The sequence below is a fragment of the Pelodiscus sinensis genome, chromosome 9 (assembly GCF_049634645.1).
Source record: "Pelodiscus sinensis isolate JC-2024 chromosome 9, ASM4963464v1, whole genome shotgun sequence".
Classification (NCBI taxonomy): Eukaryota; Metazoa; Chordata; order Testudines; family Trionychidae; genus Pelodiscus; species Pelodiscus sinensis.
The window spans coordinates 42,006,453-42,023,544 of NC_134719.1; positions in this window are offsets into that span (position 1 = coordinate 42,006,453).

Sequence of the window (17,092 nt, forward strand, 5' to 3'; positions counted from 1 at the left end):
CAGCAAATGGTCACATGGATTAATGGAGGTGAACTTAAAACTTAAAACTTGTAGGCTTGGAAGGTCTTGTTTGCTAGAATCTAAATGTCTAGCAAGCAGTTTATTACAGCTTTAATAATAAATGAATGGAAAATATTAAAAGACGAGTTTTAGGGACAGATTAAAATTGAGGCTAAAACAGAAAAAAAAAGGAAATGGGAAAATAGAAATTGCAGGTCTTTTCCAGATATAATTACTTATTCCAAAGTTTAACATTTCACTTTTCCACGTGCTGTTTTCATTATAAATAAAATTATAAAATTACTTCACATAACAATGAAAGCAATGCATGGAAACAGTGATTGGTTTAGTGTCTATTTTACTGTAGTATTGATGGACAAATATATAAATTCATGAGTTTCTAGCCAAAACACTTTTTCAGTGCAGACCATGTGATGAGAAAGTCCATGAAGGCTCAAGGCAGATAGTAATTACTATGGAGTCTTATTTCCCCTGTGCCCTTTCATACCTTTGAAAGAAGTAAGATGACACTCCTTGGAAGTCTAATTAATTTATGCTCACCCAGATCCACATAATAAACATGAAAATTTCAGCAAATGACCAAGGATACTTAGATAGATCTGATAACCCAACACGTCAAGAAAAACTTCAGACTCCTTTGGGTGAACCTACAATCCTTACTAGGCGAAGCATATAAGCATGTGCTTTTCTTTAAGAAAACCAGTAGCTTCTCTGACTTCAGAAGAGTTACATGAGTAACTGCAGCAACACAGTGGTAGATCATGTACAAAACAAGAATGAGAACAAGAGAAGTGTATGCGTGTGACAGAGAGAGAATGGTCCCCAGAAAAAATATACAAGATTATTTTAGAAAGGGATCTAGTCCTTCACTTGGGCAAAGGTAATTTTTACTCTCTCAGAATTACCATCAGTCTTCCACTATAGATGGATACACCTACCCTTTTAATTTATTTAAGTGTGTTAATATGATCCCTCCTTATAGTACACTTCCTTTTAAATAGGAAGTCAATAAACGTGTATGCAAGAATTACTATCCCTTTGGTTTTCTTTCAGTGACAAAAATAACTTCTCCTGATCTAATTATGCTTTGGTTTCCTGTGGTTTTGAAGAAACATGCATCCTCTGTAAACATGCCAGAGTAAGTCTTCTTGCTCTTTAAATAAGAAATAATTATCTCTCTCTTCCTCAAATTGTTCATGCTACTTAACATTAAATGCTCCTAACTTGAGGAAAGATGTTAGTCAGGTGCACAAAGACAATGCAACATCAGAAGAAAATCCAAGGAAGGGCAGATGCAGAAATGCAGAGGGAGGAGGAGGAAAAAAGGGATGAGGGAAAAAGCTCTTCCCACCTCTCTTCCTTTCAGTTCTGTCTCTTAAGTACTTAAATTGTGATGTTATGTCTTTGTATGAATACTATTATGAAAATAATATTCTAAGGGACAGAATATTAGCCAATGGAAGATGGAATTCCTAGGTTTACCAGCTAAACCAGCTACTTTGCATTCTATCAGAAACATATCTGGGAACTTGGCCATATATTTTTGATTTGTAATTATTTCTAATGGGAAAAATATTGCAACCTTCTTCTGAGCTTCCAGGCAGAGATTTCAATTAAAAAGAAAAGATTTGTCATCCCTTTCATAGGAGTCACTACTTTCTCAACTTCACTCAGAACGATATTCTCTTGATAAAGCAATAATTTTACAGCCATGTCTAAGACGGTGTCACTATCAGGAGCCTTGATAATGAGGTCAAATATGCTCTTTCAATTTCCTGTGCAGTCCTGTAAAGAAGATCTAAGGAGCTCCCAAAATAAAGAGTAGAAAAGGAGAGATGTCATGCCTTGACATCCCAATAACTTGCCAGTTGAAACGACAAGTGTGAAGGAACCAAAGAAGAGCTTCTTAAAAATCCAGACCTGCCTGGTCACTACTAGTCAGAGTCTGAGTCTTGTCATCTGCCTTGATCTATCAGGCAGGTTTCAAGCACCATCGTTTCCTTGAGAGCTGCAGTGTTACATTAAACTTGTTCAGCAATCTGCAGGACCTGACATTGCTTCTAAGTTTGTGGTCTGCTCTGCCATTGGGTGTGAGAACATTTCTGGCTCACTCTAATACTGTCTCTGACGAGGCTGAACAATCTTCGTTCTTCTAAATTTTTTTCTGTCTGCATAACTCATCCACAACAACTAACTACCCCTCCAACCTCCCACATAAGGACCCACCAAAAGAGATTGGAAGCAAACTAGGGCTCACCATTTTACAAATGGAGGTCAGCAGGGGAGCTGGAACAAATTTTATAGTGGGGACGCTGATGATGGAAACCATGCAAACCATGTATTTGGGGTTTGTTATTATTACTTCCAGCCAGGGGATCTGATAGCATCCCTTATTTCTGCACCAGAAGAGTTAAGTGTCATTAGCCCTATTTTATAGATGAGAAACCTGAGGCACACTGAGGAAAAGTGACAGTAGCCAAGGTCATCCTGTAAGCCAGTGGCAGTCAGAAGTGGAACTCATCTGTCTCAATACTCAGTCCAGTGTTTGAACAAGGCCCAAACCTTGTTGCTTACAGTATATTCAGACTATACGGTGTATTCAATGATACCATTTATGTAATGGCTTTTTAACTAATTCCACAGACATGTCTCTGAAGTTTATCTCCCTTCTGATATATGATCTTTTTGCTCCTTCTCCAACCAACTGGAGAGTTTGCTGACAGTATAGTTGTACGACCTTGCAGTCTCCTACTTGGACGTTAGCATAGAAGGCAAAGTCCCTGGAATGGTGACACTGGCACAATCTCAGTAACAGAACATGTATTATTTATTATTGTAAGAGTGTACGGAGGTAGCGTCCCTCCAGCTGTTGCCGACTTTACCTTTCTCAAGTAGAAATATCATGTGACAACCCTCCCATACTTTATAAAAATAGGCTTATGAATGTAAATGTGCATAGCTGAGAGATGCTTTGAACAAAATACCTCATGTACCTTTCAATTTTAATGTTACAATCTACTGGAGCTGTATAGCCCAAGTTGTGTCATTTGTATGAAAAGTTAAAAATATGAAGTATGAGACTGTTTATAATTTTAAATGTGCTATTGAGAGCCATTCCTAGTGCCACCCCTTACCCTCCTTCTCCTTCCTCCCTGGCCCATAAGCCTTAAAAACTTGGTGATCAACTTAAGGACTTGTAAACAGTCTTGTTTGTCCTGTAAGTCTAGCAGTGTTTGGTCCTAGGAAGACATGTAACCATACAACCTGATATTGGGATTCCATTTTGACCCTGGTAATTGTCCATGGAAGCAGGGATGTAGATCAAAAAGTTCCTGCTCTGGAGAAAAGACCATTTAAGCAACAGGCAGCTATCAGCCATTGGTCTTCTGCTGGTCTAGAAAACCCTGGAAGAATACAAGGTCAGGGTAAAAGAGTGTCTGACCTGAAGATTATGCCTAAAACAAGAACAGCAAAGTTTTTCAGTGAATTACCACTACCTAGGCATTTTCTTTTCATTTTAACTTGGTGTCAGCCGACGGTCAGGGCAGTGTGTGTGGGTATGTCTCCTAAGTCTTTAACTGCTAAGACACGAAGTCTCGTCGCAGCGGGCAGCCCAGAAGGCTGAAAGGAGCCCCGAGTGTTTAACGTCTGTGACTTTACTGCTAGGACCAAGGTCCCGTCGCAGAGGGTAGCCAAACAGGCTAACAGACGCCCCAGTGTGTAGGAGGAGCTTATTACACCTTAGATTTTAACTGCTAGAACACAAAAGTTCCTTCGCAGCGGGCAGCCTGGGAAAGGCTGGAAAGGTGCCCCAACGGATCTTGTCACCTGGGAGTGACACGGATCCAAACGCCCAAGCTCTCCCTATGTCTGTCCCTTTATGACCGGCTGAAGTTCTTTTAAATTGTGCTTGGTTCTATCACAGCAACTGAAGGAGTCAGGTTAAAAACTTAAACAGTTACAGGTTTATTAAAGGAACTTATAAATCATATGGTTACAATGGCTATTGCTCTATTTCTTAATTATTAGCAAAATATAGATCTTAAAATGGTTACAGGAAAAAGGTAAAGATAGAAAATAGAAAAATAATGGTACCAAGTGACAGCTTAATCTTTAAAGAGCTCTAACACTATGTATATATATACTTAAACAAAGGACCACATCCAGGTACAATTTTTACCCCCTTCTGTGCCTCTCGACTCCAGCGTGTCAGGCCAGGGCCGGTCTCTCAATTCCTCGGAAAGACGAATACGAGGTGGGCGTCCCCTCTGGAACCTCGGGAGGTCAAACACCAAACCCGACCAGCAGATAGATGGTAGATTGACACACAAAGCAAATGTGCTGCTGGGCTCATCTTTATACCCCTGGGGGCCCGTATTCTCTTTCTTATCTTCAGAGGCCAAATTTTACTGGTCCATTTTGTGGTGCCAGTTCTTACAAGCAGGTTACAAGTTAATTTACACTTGTAAGAGAGGAAGATAACTAAATTAGGACTGCCGGATGTTCTGTTGGGCGGGAGATTCCTTCCCCCGTGGACGGGTATGTGTTCGTATCAATATGGGTTTCAGTCAAGGGCACAATGTACAGCCTCTTGGTCAACAATTAGTTCGACCACCCTCCTATCTCTGCTTACAGTTGGTCACGGTCACTGAGCCAGCATATCTAAACCTCCTGCTCCAAGGTTTTCAAAGAATATGCTGTTTTCCAGCTCTTATGTGCCCTGCATGGTTTTAAGCAGACAAAGATGGATGTTAAAATGGGGCTTTATGTCTGGCTACACTTGGTAACTTACTTTGATCTATTTTCACTTGCTACCACCTAAATACTGTATTTGCATTGAACAAAAACACCTTTGATTACTATCAGGCTCAGTGTAAATAATTGTTACCCAGGGGGATGACTAGTGTGACTCTCTCTCTCTTTCATTGATAAAGAGGGTGAACAGCTTCATGAGCTTTCCTTGTGTAAAACTTTTACACAAAGAAATATTAATTTAAATGGGGTTTTGATCTGATCGCTTTTGGGGTTGGTTTCCAGGATGCTGTGCCCTTGTAGCCAGACAGAGGCCCCCCCATCGCATCCATCTTGCTTGCCCCTCCAAGATGCCTCAAAGCACACAGGGCACAAAGAGCAATAAAATCAGCATAGTCTTTGAAGACTTGACAGAGGCCAAGATATGCTGGCTCATCGTGACCCTGGATAACTCTAAATACAGATAAGAGAGGGTGATCAAGCCAATCGCTGACCTAGAGGCTACGAGAACTGCCCTTGACTGGCACCTATGTTGATACGATCACACAACCTTACCGGAAGAGGATTATCCCGCTGAGCAAAGAATGTCCAATACTCCCAATTTAGTTATCTCTCTCTTACAAGTGTAAATTACGTTGAAACTCCCTTGTAATAACTGGCGTCACAAAGACGAACCAGTACAATTTCGTGCCATAGATAAGAAAGAGAATATGTGACCCCACGGGTTTAAAGATGGGCCCAGCAGCACACTCACTCTGAGCATCAATCTACCATCTACCTGCTGGTTGGGCTAGGTAATTGCATCCCGAGGTCCACATGGGGACGCCCAGCCTCGTATTCATCTTTCCCGGGGAATTGAGTGACCGGTCCTGGCCTGACACGCTGAAATTGAGAGACGCAGAAGGGGGTAAAAAATGTACCCATACGTGTCCTTTTGTTTTTAGAGCCTGAATACAATTAGAGCTCTTTTAAGATTAAGCTGTCACTTGGTACCATTATTTCTATCTTCCTTTTTCCTTTGTAACCATTTTTAAGACCTGTATTTGCTAGCAGTTAAGAAGTAGAACAATAGCCATTGTAACCATATGCTTTATAAGTCTCTTTAAGAAACCTGTAACTGTTTAAGCTTTAACCTGACTCCTCCTGTTGCTGTAACAGAACCAGACACAATTAAAAGAACTCCAGCCAGTCATAGGGGCAGACGCAGGCAGAGCTGGGCGTTAGGTTCCTGTCGCTTCTACGGGACAGACTCCTGGGGCACCCGTCAGCCTTTCATAGGCTGCCCGCTGTGAAGGGACTCTGTGTCCTAGCAGTCAAAGACTTGGGTGTAAAACTCTGGGCACCTGTCAGCCTTTTCAGCTGCCCACTGCGAAGGGACCCTGTCCTAGCAGTTGAAGACTCGGGTGTATAACACACACACACCACGCACTGCCCTGACCATCGGCTGACAGCCCTAGAACTGCATTCTCACAGAGCTGAAGTCGTTCAGTGTCTACATTACTCTTTAGGAGGGCAGTAATCCCAACTCTGTGCCTTGTCTGGGGGAGACCAGAGGCTGTGGCCTAGCAGGACAGAGTGGTGGGGACTCCCAGTGTGTCTACACAGCAGCCTAAACTCAAAATAAGAGTTAACCCTTATGCAACGAGGTTACAGGGAAAGGTGAAATAACATGCCCATTATTTCAAAATATTTTTTGAAATAATTGGCATGTTTCTAAGATGCAGGGTAGCTATTTTGGGTTACCTCGGTATCCCAAAATATCTCTGCTACATAGACGTAGCACCAGAAAGCAAGTAAGCAGGTGTCAGTGGCATAATCAGCTCACTGGAATCCCAATGGGTCTTCTATGACACTCATCCCCTCACCTGATTATCCTTCCTGGAGGGTTCTTTGTCTCTGGGGCTTTCTATGAATGTGACAGACCCCATGTAACAGACTCTGTTACAGTCCCTTAAAGAAACAGAGGCCCAAAGCCTCAACAGGTGTTAGGCATCTAACTCTCATTAAAAGTAATGAGAGGTGCCTAAAGAATCTGGGCTGGAGCCTTTGTCCATTGAAAGAAGCAGAGGTTGGAACAAATTAAAGGAGATGCAGAAGTAGAGGACGGGACAAATTGGAATTATTACGTTACTTAGTGATGGAATCAGAATCAAACAGCCATCCCATATGTGGTAACTGCTGCTTCCTCCTCATGTGTCTATGTGAGGAATATTAATATACCAGACCTAATTCCTGATCAGTTTATGGCTCAATTTGTCCTGTAAATCATTTTGATGGAATCTACTAAATGAAATGCTATCTTTTATGCTGATAATTTCCCATGGAAATAATGTAGTGCTTTATTTCTAATGTGCATGAATTTATGAAGCAATGATAACACAATGTAAATCAAATTAAGAATTAAATATTGCATTCCATTTTTCAACTCCACAAACCATGTATTGGCTTAGTGCATTATCATGAAAATACTCTTCATATTAGAGTCCACAGTATAAGAACCGAAGTCCAGGTCAACAGTCCTCAGTGAGACCTGTGAACCTGATGTAAGAAATCTTTGGTTCACTTATCTCCCTTTCTAGTTGATGGGATTTCTGCAAGTAGTGTGTTTTCAGGATCAAGGGCCATGTTAGGTTGATATGACGTTTAATGCTGTAGGTTGATATTTAATAGAGGGAGACAAAATATGAAATGTATTACTTAGCATAAAAGCCAGAGTCAAGAACTATTGCTTATCGTGAAATGGAAAGCTTATGAATTCAGAAAGTCTTTTTTAAGAGAGCACAAGTGACAAAAGTGACTCGGCTTTGCCATTGATAAAATATTTTGCTTAGATCTCACCACCTGCTACCTGATTAAGAATTAATTCAAGATGGGCAGATAAAAAGCATATTCAATTTTAAAAACATATTTTATGACACCAGTTGGTAAAAAATAGTACCAAAAGTAATTCTGTGTGTCACATTTCAGTAGCACAGCTTTCCTGTGGTTCTTCACTTGTTAAAAGTATTACTGTGTAAACATTTTGAGCTATATCCTGAAAATGGATCTGCTCAGGTGCTCACTGTCTTCGATAGGCTCCAAAGGTGTTTCTGGGAAGACTTATTTATGCATAAATAAATGACCCTATCTTTGAGACAACACAGAAGGATAACACCACCAGCATATCCTTTCGTGGCTGGACATGGGATAGCAATCTGTTCTTTGGATCCCTTTTTCCATGTGGCCAGCTCACATTCAGTCCTATCCATTATGTGGTGGCAGAGAGTGTCCCATAAATAGTAGTCCAATAATCTTACACCAGGTCCCCAGCCTGACCCTAGGTTCAATAATCCTTATATTACTTGTAACAGGGGGCTTTCACGCCAGTAGGGGAACACAGGCCATTCCTTTACTCTGGGACACAGTCTAAGCATTCTGTAACAAGCAGTTTAAGATCTGCTTTTTGACACTCTGTGCTGCCTCTCTGGACCACTTCCTACTGTGGCCTGTCCTAGGATCTTTTCCTAGTCCCTTCCCTGACTCACTCCTCCACACACTCTTCACTCTTTCCTGAACTCCACAGAGTTCAGTCTCTCTCTTATACTGTGTAACACAGCTTACAGGTCGATGATTCAGTTTACAGTAGTTATTTCTGATCTATCATTTAGTGATCTTTTATTTAGTTCTATTGCACTTAATCTTTGGAATCAAAATATCATGAAGTGTCAAGTCAAATATATTTTAACTTCTGCAAAATTATTTGATCAACACAATTATCTCTATCAGTAAAATTTACAATCTCATTAAAAAAGGTATCACTTTAGAGTGACAGGATCTATTTCTCATAAATCCATTTGATTTGCATTATTTACATTACCCTCATTTAAATTATTTCTTAATTGAATCCTGTATCAGCCTCTCCATTATCTTATCCAGGACTGATGTCACACCAAAGGACCTATAAATACCTGGGTCATCCAACTTAACTTTTTAAAATATTGGTACAAGAAAAGCTTTCTTCCATTCTTCTGGAACTTCCAAGGCATTCCATTGCTTATTCAAAATCAACATTAGCAGTCTAGCAAACTCCTCTAGCAAGGTTATCCAGACCTGTTGATTTTAAAGTGGTTGAGTTTGACATTCTCCTCATATATGAGACCTCCATGCTTTTGTTCTGGTCTAACTTCTCCCTGGTCCAGGCTCTACGTGTCAGTTTCTCTTTACCATGGCAACACAATCCTCTGTGCTGGTTCATGGGAATCTTGCCTTTTTGTCAGGGCTTTGTCCCACACTTCTGCTGCTTCCTATTGTCTCACCTGGCCCGTTTTAGAACTTCCTTCTCAGGAGTGGTTCCCAAAGCTTATTCTCTCTGCTGTGTTTCCTGCCTCCTTCTGCCCAAACACTTCCTTTAAGCTCCAGCAGGGCCTCATTCCTAATAGAGCTTGACATGCCCTATACTTGCCAATAGGTGTCCTAACTGAGCCTTCTAGCTCTCTTTAACCCTTACAGTGCCAGTGTGGGGGTATTCACCTCATCACATATAGTAGTGGATGAAACTCTTCACAAACAAAGAACCACAGAAGAATAGAGCACTGACTAGATCACTGTGAAACTTAGACAAGAGAAAGTATCAAATATCAGAAGAAATCCTCATTGGATAAACCAAACTGACTGATAGACTAAAATAGTGGAAGAGTTGCTTTCCTGCCCTCAAATTGATATGAATTGTATGCTTACAAGTAAATTCTTATGGATATTTGTTTATGTTGTTATAGTTATGTTGACAAAATATCTGATTAATAACAGCTTCTTGTCAAAACTAGGTAATATGGAAGGCAAGTATGAGGCAGCAAGCCAGACCAGTAATGATGGAAAGAATTTTTAGAAAATAAACAACATGCTTTTGTCACCTCTCTTAATTACTTGGGCCTGACCCAAATCCAGTTGAAGGCAAGAGAGTCTTTCAATTTACTTTGATGAACTTTAGATCAAGATCCCTGCTTACTGACTGACAGGACATTCCGTTGTTTGACATACATTACAATAGGTGATACAACTAGCCAGGCATAACAACAAATTGTCTGCAAAAGGCATGGTGGTCCATATGCAGTAAATGATTGACTTTAATACCCTGCTGCCTGGAGTAAATAAGTATATTTTTATTCATGCCAAAACGACAGCAACTGCAGAAAGCATGGGCATTTGGAAAGTAACCATGTGTTTGATACTAGAGCTGTTGGCTCCATTCCATGATTTTTCTAAGGTGCTTGGAGCTGGTATGGCTATTTCAGAGCAACAAAAAGGTGACAAATGCTACCTAAAGCATAGTTTTACTAAAGCTGAAATGTTCCCCTGATGCAGAATACAAGAAGTTCATGTGAAAAGTACATGCCATTTAAACAAAGCTCAATAAAGGTAATGAAGGACATTATGACCAAGCAGCAAGCTTAGCATATTCTGAAAAGGCAGCCCTTGACCCTTGCCCTGTTCTGTCAGTTGCCAGATGGGTAGGGATTTGAACTTCAGTGTGATAGCTCAGGAGACAGGCCAGTAAGGAATACAAGGTTAGAGCGATTACAGCAAGATATATGTGCCATTGACCCAAATTAGCAAAAAGTACTTGTAACCAGCAAAATAATGAGCTGCGGTATCCAGTCAAAGCCTGAGCAAAAACATGTTTAAATTGTTTCTCTTTTTATCTTCTCATTTCTCTACAGACTTTATGATACACTCACATAGATCTGAAACTAAATGACTATTTTAATTATGTTGGTTTGTTTTACAGTGATATAAATATACTCTCTCACTAGGATGATTTCTTAGAAATTTCCATTTATTATTTTATTACTATTGGTCCCTCAAGGTAGCAATATTAAATATTCCTAAGTCTCCGAAGTAATGAATATTATAATTAAATCTTGGTTAGAGGTAGTTCATGACCAAATGTTGTTGAATTCTTCTAAGCAGCTGGCTGCCAATACAAGTTTTATATTGTAGACTTTGAGAATTCTTTGACCCTGATCACAAAACTTTTCAGTTAATGACTAATTGCATGAAAAGGCAGGTGGGGAAGAGGGAACACATAGCAAAAACAAATTAAGCACTAAAATCCTGAAATTTCCTTTTCATAGAGCCACCATTGGTCACCTTCAGGATATTCATAAGGGATACAAAGGTGAAAATAATAGGTGGATTCAGTTAAAACAAAGCTGTTCACTGCCCCAGAGGGACGAAATATTACATGAAGGAGTTGATCCTGCAGTCTCTAGTCCCATGGAAGTCATCCGTAATTCTGACTAATTAGTGAAGGAACAGGCCTGATATGATACATATATGCAAAAAGGGGGCAGGTAAGTTAGAATACAGATGAATGAATTTAGTGAAATCTATTTAAGCAGCAGCTGGTGAAGTATTGCTATATGTCATTTGAACTTGTACCATTTGGTGATTGTAACTCTTTCAGATACCATGTGGTGTTCTCTCAGAATTAATCCCAAAATAAAAGCTATTGCACATTGGTAATAAATAAAAGGCAGAAGGACTGACTTAATCATGTTTTCCATTCTTTCTATGGTCAGAGTCTAGCTAGCATGATTTTTTTTAATTGCTCATTGGTTTCAGTGACTTGACTGTGCAACTGGCAAGATCAGATAGCACTCCAATGTCTTTTTCTCTGTTCATTGAATGGGTCTTGTTATTCCACCAAATATAAAATTTGGAAAACCAAGCACAAATCAACTGGAGTGTTGGGAGATGGAAGTGGTCTATGAAAACCATTCTCATGTTTATGCAGGGTCCTTTAGAATGAACTGACATATTATCAAAATGCAGTATCACAGGCATATCAGATTGGAAAGTGCAGATCTGTACTCAGATCGCCACAGATTAGAAGTTTGAGGAGGAAATGGAGGTGGTATTCCACTTTGAGCCTATTGCTAATATTATTTTATTTTATCACAAATGAATTGCTAATAAAGTTCAGAGAGGAGGAGATATGATTGTCAGAGGCTGAAAGCCATTCGTAAGTATACTTTTTCAGTTTCCATTATTCATAAGTATACGTTTTCATTTCACGTGTGTGTGTGTGTTAGAGTGTATAGGGGAGAGGCAGAAGCATGCACCACAGGAGTGGCTAAAGCAGTTTTGGCTGCCCACTGGGGAGTGGATAGGAGTTCTCCTCTCCCTTCCTTCCAGAAAATACAGGTCCTGGCCCAGATGCTTGGTCCAAGGGACAGACAGAAGCATGTGCACCAGTATGGGGTGGGAGACAAGGCTTCTGCAGCTGGGGTGGGAGCAGGGTGATATTAATGCACAGTGTGCTAGCTGCCAATGCAGGCAGAGAAACAACAGGGTCCTGGGCACCAGCCACCAAGTAACTGCCTTACAAACCACCAGGATGTCGCATCCCAGCTTTCCTTTTTCCTCCTCCTCCTCCGCTTCTCTGCTTTCAGCCACAGTGAGGTCCTACCACTTCCCCACTTTTGATCTGAATCTCTCTGCCTTGGTTCCCCATCCATGAAACAAAGATATTACCTCTCACCTCACTGGTGTTGTTAAAATACCTTAATTGATGTTTGTGGAGCACTCAAATACTGTAGTGACGAGAAGAAAAACTCAGGAAAAAACAGCTCTATCTTCTGAGAAGGGTTTAAATAGTGTGCAGGAAATAAGGCCTGGGACCATATATTAAACCAGTGGAGGGAAACCTGCATCCCATCAGAGTTCCAAGTGCAGCCTGCTCTCCACACATCCCTTCTCTGTCACTTTCCCCCACATCTCATGCACTGGGGGCCCAGTACTTACCTAACTCCTCTCCCTCTCAGCACCTCCAGAGCACCATTAATTGACTGATTTGTGGCACTCAGAAACTCTAAGTGGAGAGGGGGGCAGGGATGGGGTGTGAATCAGCTAAATTCATGGCACTCCAGGGCTGTGTCCAGACTCAGGGTTTTTTTTGAAAAAAGTAGCCTTTTTTCGAAAAAACTTCACCTGCGTCTAGACTGCAGCCGCGTTCTTTCGAAATTAAATCGAAAGAACGCGGCTTTTCTTTTGACGGCAGTAAACCTCATTTCACGAGGAAGAACGCCTTCTTTCGAAAGTGCTCTTTCGAAAGCAGGCATTCTTGAATGTAAATAGGGCTTCTTCGAAAGAGAGCATCCAGACTCACTGGGTGCTTTCTTTAAAAAAAGCGGCTTGCTTTTTCGAAAGTTCCGCGTGCAGTCTAGACGCTCTCTTTCGAAAGAGGCTCTTTCGAAAGTCTCTTTCGAAAGAGGCTCTTTCCAAAGAGGCTTGCAGTCTAGACATAGCCCAGAAGTGCTGGGAGGGAGGGGAAAGAGCAGGGACAGGATGTGCTTGGGAGAGGAGATGTGGAAGAGGCCGGGCAGGGCTTCGATACTGTGAAGTAAGTGTAAGTGGTTTTTTTTCTTTGAAGTTGGTGGCAATCCGATTAATACATGAATGATTAAAGTATTTTTACTTGTTTTGAAATATTCAGCATGCCACGTATTAATGTATTTAATCTTATTCTTTGGGTCATGTTTAGTGCACATAACTGGTTTCAAACGTGTGGCCTTGGCCACTCACTAGCCTTGGTTGCCCATCACTTCATTAATCAATGAGGAGAAAAAATATTGAATAGCTGCTTATTAAAAGAACACCATTCATTTGGTGCACTGAATAAGGCTGAATCCTGTGGAAAAAACAATATAGTTAAAGACTTTATCATGTAATGCATATACAAAAGGAGGCTGAATTAAGGATGTTCAGGCAACCTGATTTCTGCTATCTCCTAGATTTTAAGTGCTTGGCTGGGCAACCTTTATCGTGTTCTTTACATATTGTTGTGTGTGATGTAAAATTAATTGGTGAGTAGACTATAGGATGAGGCCACCTAGACAGCACAGAGAAAGGTTATATACACTACATAAATCCACTATACATTTGAGAGAGTTTGTATGTCTGTCTGCCATCTGTCTGTAAGTCTGTTCAAGAACTCCTCCTAAACAGTAAGAGCTAGGACCACCACATTTGTTATGTAGCTCCCTCTTATAATGTAAAGCAAGATCAGGATTTGGTTGTGCCAGGACAATGGGAAAGGCCTGGAATCTGATTGTTTCTCATCAACTGAAAAAGGAAGTCTCTGATAAAAGAGTCAGTTATACTGAGAGGCAGCATGCACCCCAGCCCCAGGGAGGAACTGTCAGCTGTGCTACACAGCCCCCACCATCCTGGCCTGCCCCGGGGAGTAGTCGCCAGTGAGGCAGCACCACCCCAACTGCCCTGGGCAAGCCCCGGGAAGCAATGACCAGCCAGTCACTTCAGCCCCCCCATCACCTTGTGCTGGCTGATGGCCAGTGAGCGTGGCCCCCGACACCCTGGGCCAGCCCTGGAGAGCAGCTGCTGATCATCTCCATCCCATGTCCTGAGTCCTGCTCTTCCCCAACCCCTTCCCTGAGCCTCTCACCCTTCCTTGAGACTCCCACACATGCCTGCCCTGACTCCTGCATCTCTACACCCCTCCTAACTCTTTCACCCCACCCCTTGATCTGAGCCCCCACACACAATCAACTTCCCATCCTGACTCCTGCACCCCATCCCTTGTCCTGACTCCTTCACCTGCCATGCCCTGCCCTCAGCCCCACTTCACTTCCCCAACCCTGACTCCTGCACCCCCATAGCTTCCTGCTTTAACAGATGTGAACAATTCTGGGTAAATCTTCTAGCAATTATATATTTTCTTCTTTCCCTAAGCAATATATGATTTCACTGTGCAACAATTTAAAAACATACATGTCACAAGTTAGGTAAAATGCTTTCTTTTCCATAACGTTAAGATATCACATATGTATATATGCGAAGTAAAAAAAATCTCAAAATAAAATATAGTATTTGATCATAATAAATATCTATATATCTGTAAGTTTCATTAAACACAATTTATAGTAAACAAATATATGACTTCTTCAAACATACTAAAGAACTAAAATGTAACCTTTGTTAATTTCCTTATAAGAAAACATCAATAGAAAGAACTGCCTTACCAGGTCCTTTTACAGTGCACTTAATTTCTCTTACAGGTCCCTTCCTTCTTGCTATGTCACAAAGAATGAGTTACTGTCAATATCTGGGTATGTTATAAGAAAAGAAGAATTTGGCTCTTGCAGTATTAGTTTTGGATTTTAGCCCAGTGAGCCCCAATGGCCCCTTCCCTCACTGTAGGGCATCCTCATAAATTAAATAATTTGAAGGGTACAAAATCATTACACCTAGAGAACAGCTAACTGAATATTTACTCTCTAGAACATATTACATAGTCTAATATATATATTTGAAAGAATTTGTCTGTCTGTTAAAGAGCTAAGATTACAAAATTGCGAGGCTCAACAATCACCAAGCTTACAGTAAGTTTCTGAACTTACCAAGCAAAGTTTCTGAAAGTTATAAAGTTGCAAGGTTTTACAATGATTACAAGGAGTTGCAGAGTTTAAAAGGCAATGCAGCTGAAACAATTACAAAGCTTCAGAAAATCATTTACAAATCATCAGTAATGAAGTGATTTAGAAGGATCCCCTCCTGTCCCCCACAGCAATGCAGTCAGCAGGAGGTTTTTGTCAGTCTCTGAAGCTACATCTACACAGCTTCCCTCTTCCACAAAAGCCTATGCAAATGAAGCACAGATTATCATATTGCTGCGCTTCATTTGCACAATTAATTAGGAGTCATTTTTGCGCAAAAACCCCCTCTTGTGCAAGAGCTGTTCTTCCTGAAAAAATGAGGAAGAACGGCTCTTGTGCAAGAGTGGGGGGTTTAAACAAAAAGGCGCTGTGCAGATCATGCCTTTTTGCGCAAAAACCTCTTGCACAAAAACAGCTCCTAATTAATTATGCAAATGAAGTGTAGCAATATGCTAACCCACACTTCATTTGCATAAGCTTTCATGGAAGAGGAAAGCTGTGTAAACGTAGCCTGAGTCATGTGTTGGCAGGACCTTATAATTTAGTGTATTGCCAGAAAAATCCATGTGTAAAACCAAGTAATAGCTCAGGCGGAGGCTTTATGCAACAGGCAGCTTCCTCTTACCATAACAAAGCAAGGTAAGGATTTGGTTGTGCCAGGAAAATAAGATATGGCTCAGATGGGTTTGCTTCTCATAAAACCATACAGAAAAGAGACAGAATCAATAGGCAGGTGAAAGAGGCTGGCTGGAAGCGCACCCCCCATACAGGACTACCCCAGCCCCAAAGCTCCCACTTCCCAGATGCTGTTTAGGGAGGGCAGGGCTAAAGCTTCCTCTCATGATTCATAAAGGAACATTGCTGGATGTTTCCCTTTGTTAAGAAATGAGGGTAAAGTGCACAGTTTGCTTTATTGCTCACTGTGGCTGGAGACCACAAAGGGCAGATGAACCTTGACCTTCCCCAGCCAGGGGACATACACTCCTCCCCGATCTGTGCCCACTGGAGCTGCAGTGGCCTTGGAGAGGTGCCTCTCACCTGGCCCCAAGCTGATGCAGTGAGATAGGGCTGCATTACTCCATCTCTCGCTGGGGCAGCCTGCATACTGAACCCCTCATTTTCCTGACCACCCTAGAGCAATGATTTCAATGAAGCATGTACATTTTCATTTTATTTTCCAAAAAACAAAAACAAAAAAATAATTGAGCTAAGGACCCAAACAACATCTGGTAAATCTTCTAGTATTTTATATATGAAAAGGCAACACAAATAACAGGTGAAAGAAAACAAGGTACCAGTACCTTTCACTGAATTCCCCATACTCGCTGTGACCATGGAGACCACTGCTGCTATTAATTTACATAATACAAATATCTCTACTATAACCGTCTTCCCTCTCCCATTGCCTCCATTTATTTGTTTATTCACTGTTGCATGTTGTCTGAATCCAAGGCTGGGATCTCCTGGGGGCAGGTTCTGTCTGTGTTATTTGTTTTTACAGTGCCTAATACAATGAATCTGTTAGCTCTGTTTGAAGCCTTTAGAAGATACTGCAATACAAATAATACATAAATTAACAGCAGCAGCACTGGTAGACAAGGATAAAGCATGTAATTCCTTGCTGCAGGCCCAGCCAGACTACTGTGTGCCCAACTCCTCTAACTTAAACTGATCATCAATTTTCAAAATAGAAATAAAATCTTATTTGGCACTTTCAGCTGTAGATCTCCAAGTAGGCAAAGGAGGTCAGGTTCATTATCCTAGTTTTACACATGGAAAAACTGAGACACAAAAAAGTGAAATGACTTTCCCCAGGGTACACTGTAGGCCACTAACAGAAGGGTGAATTGAATTGAGGTTCCCTGAAGTCTCATCTTGTCATCGAT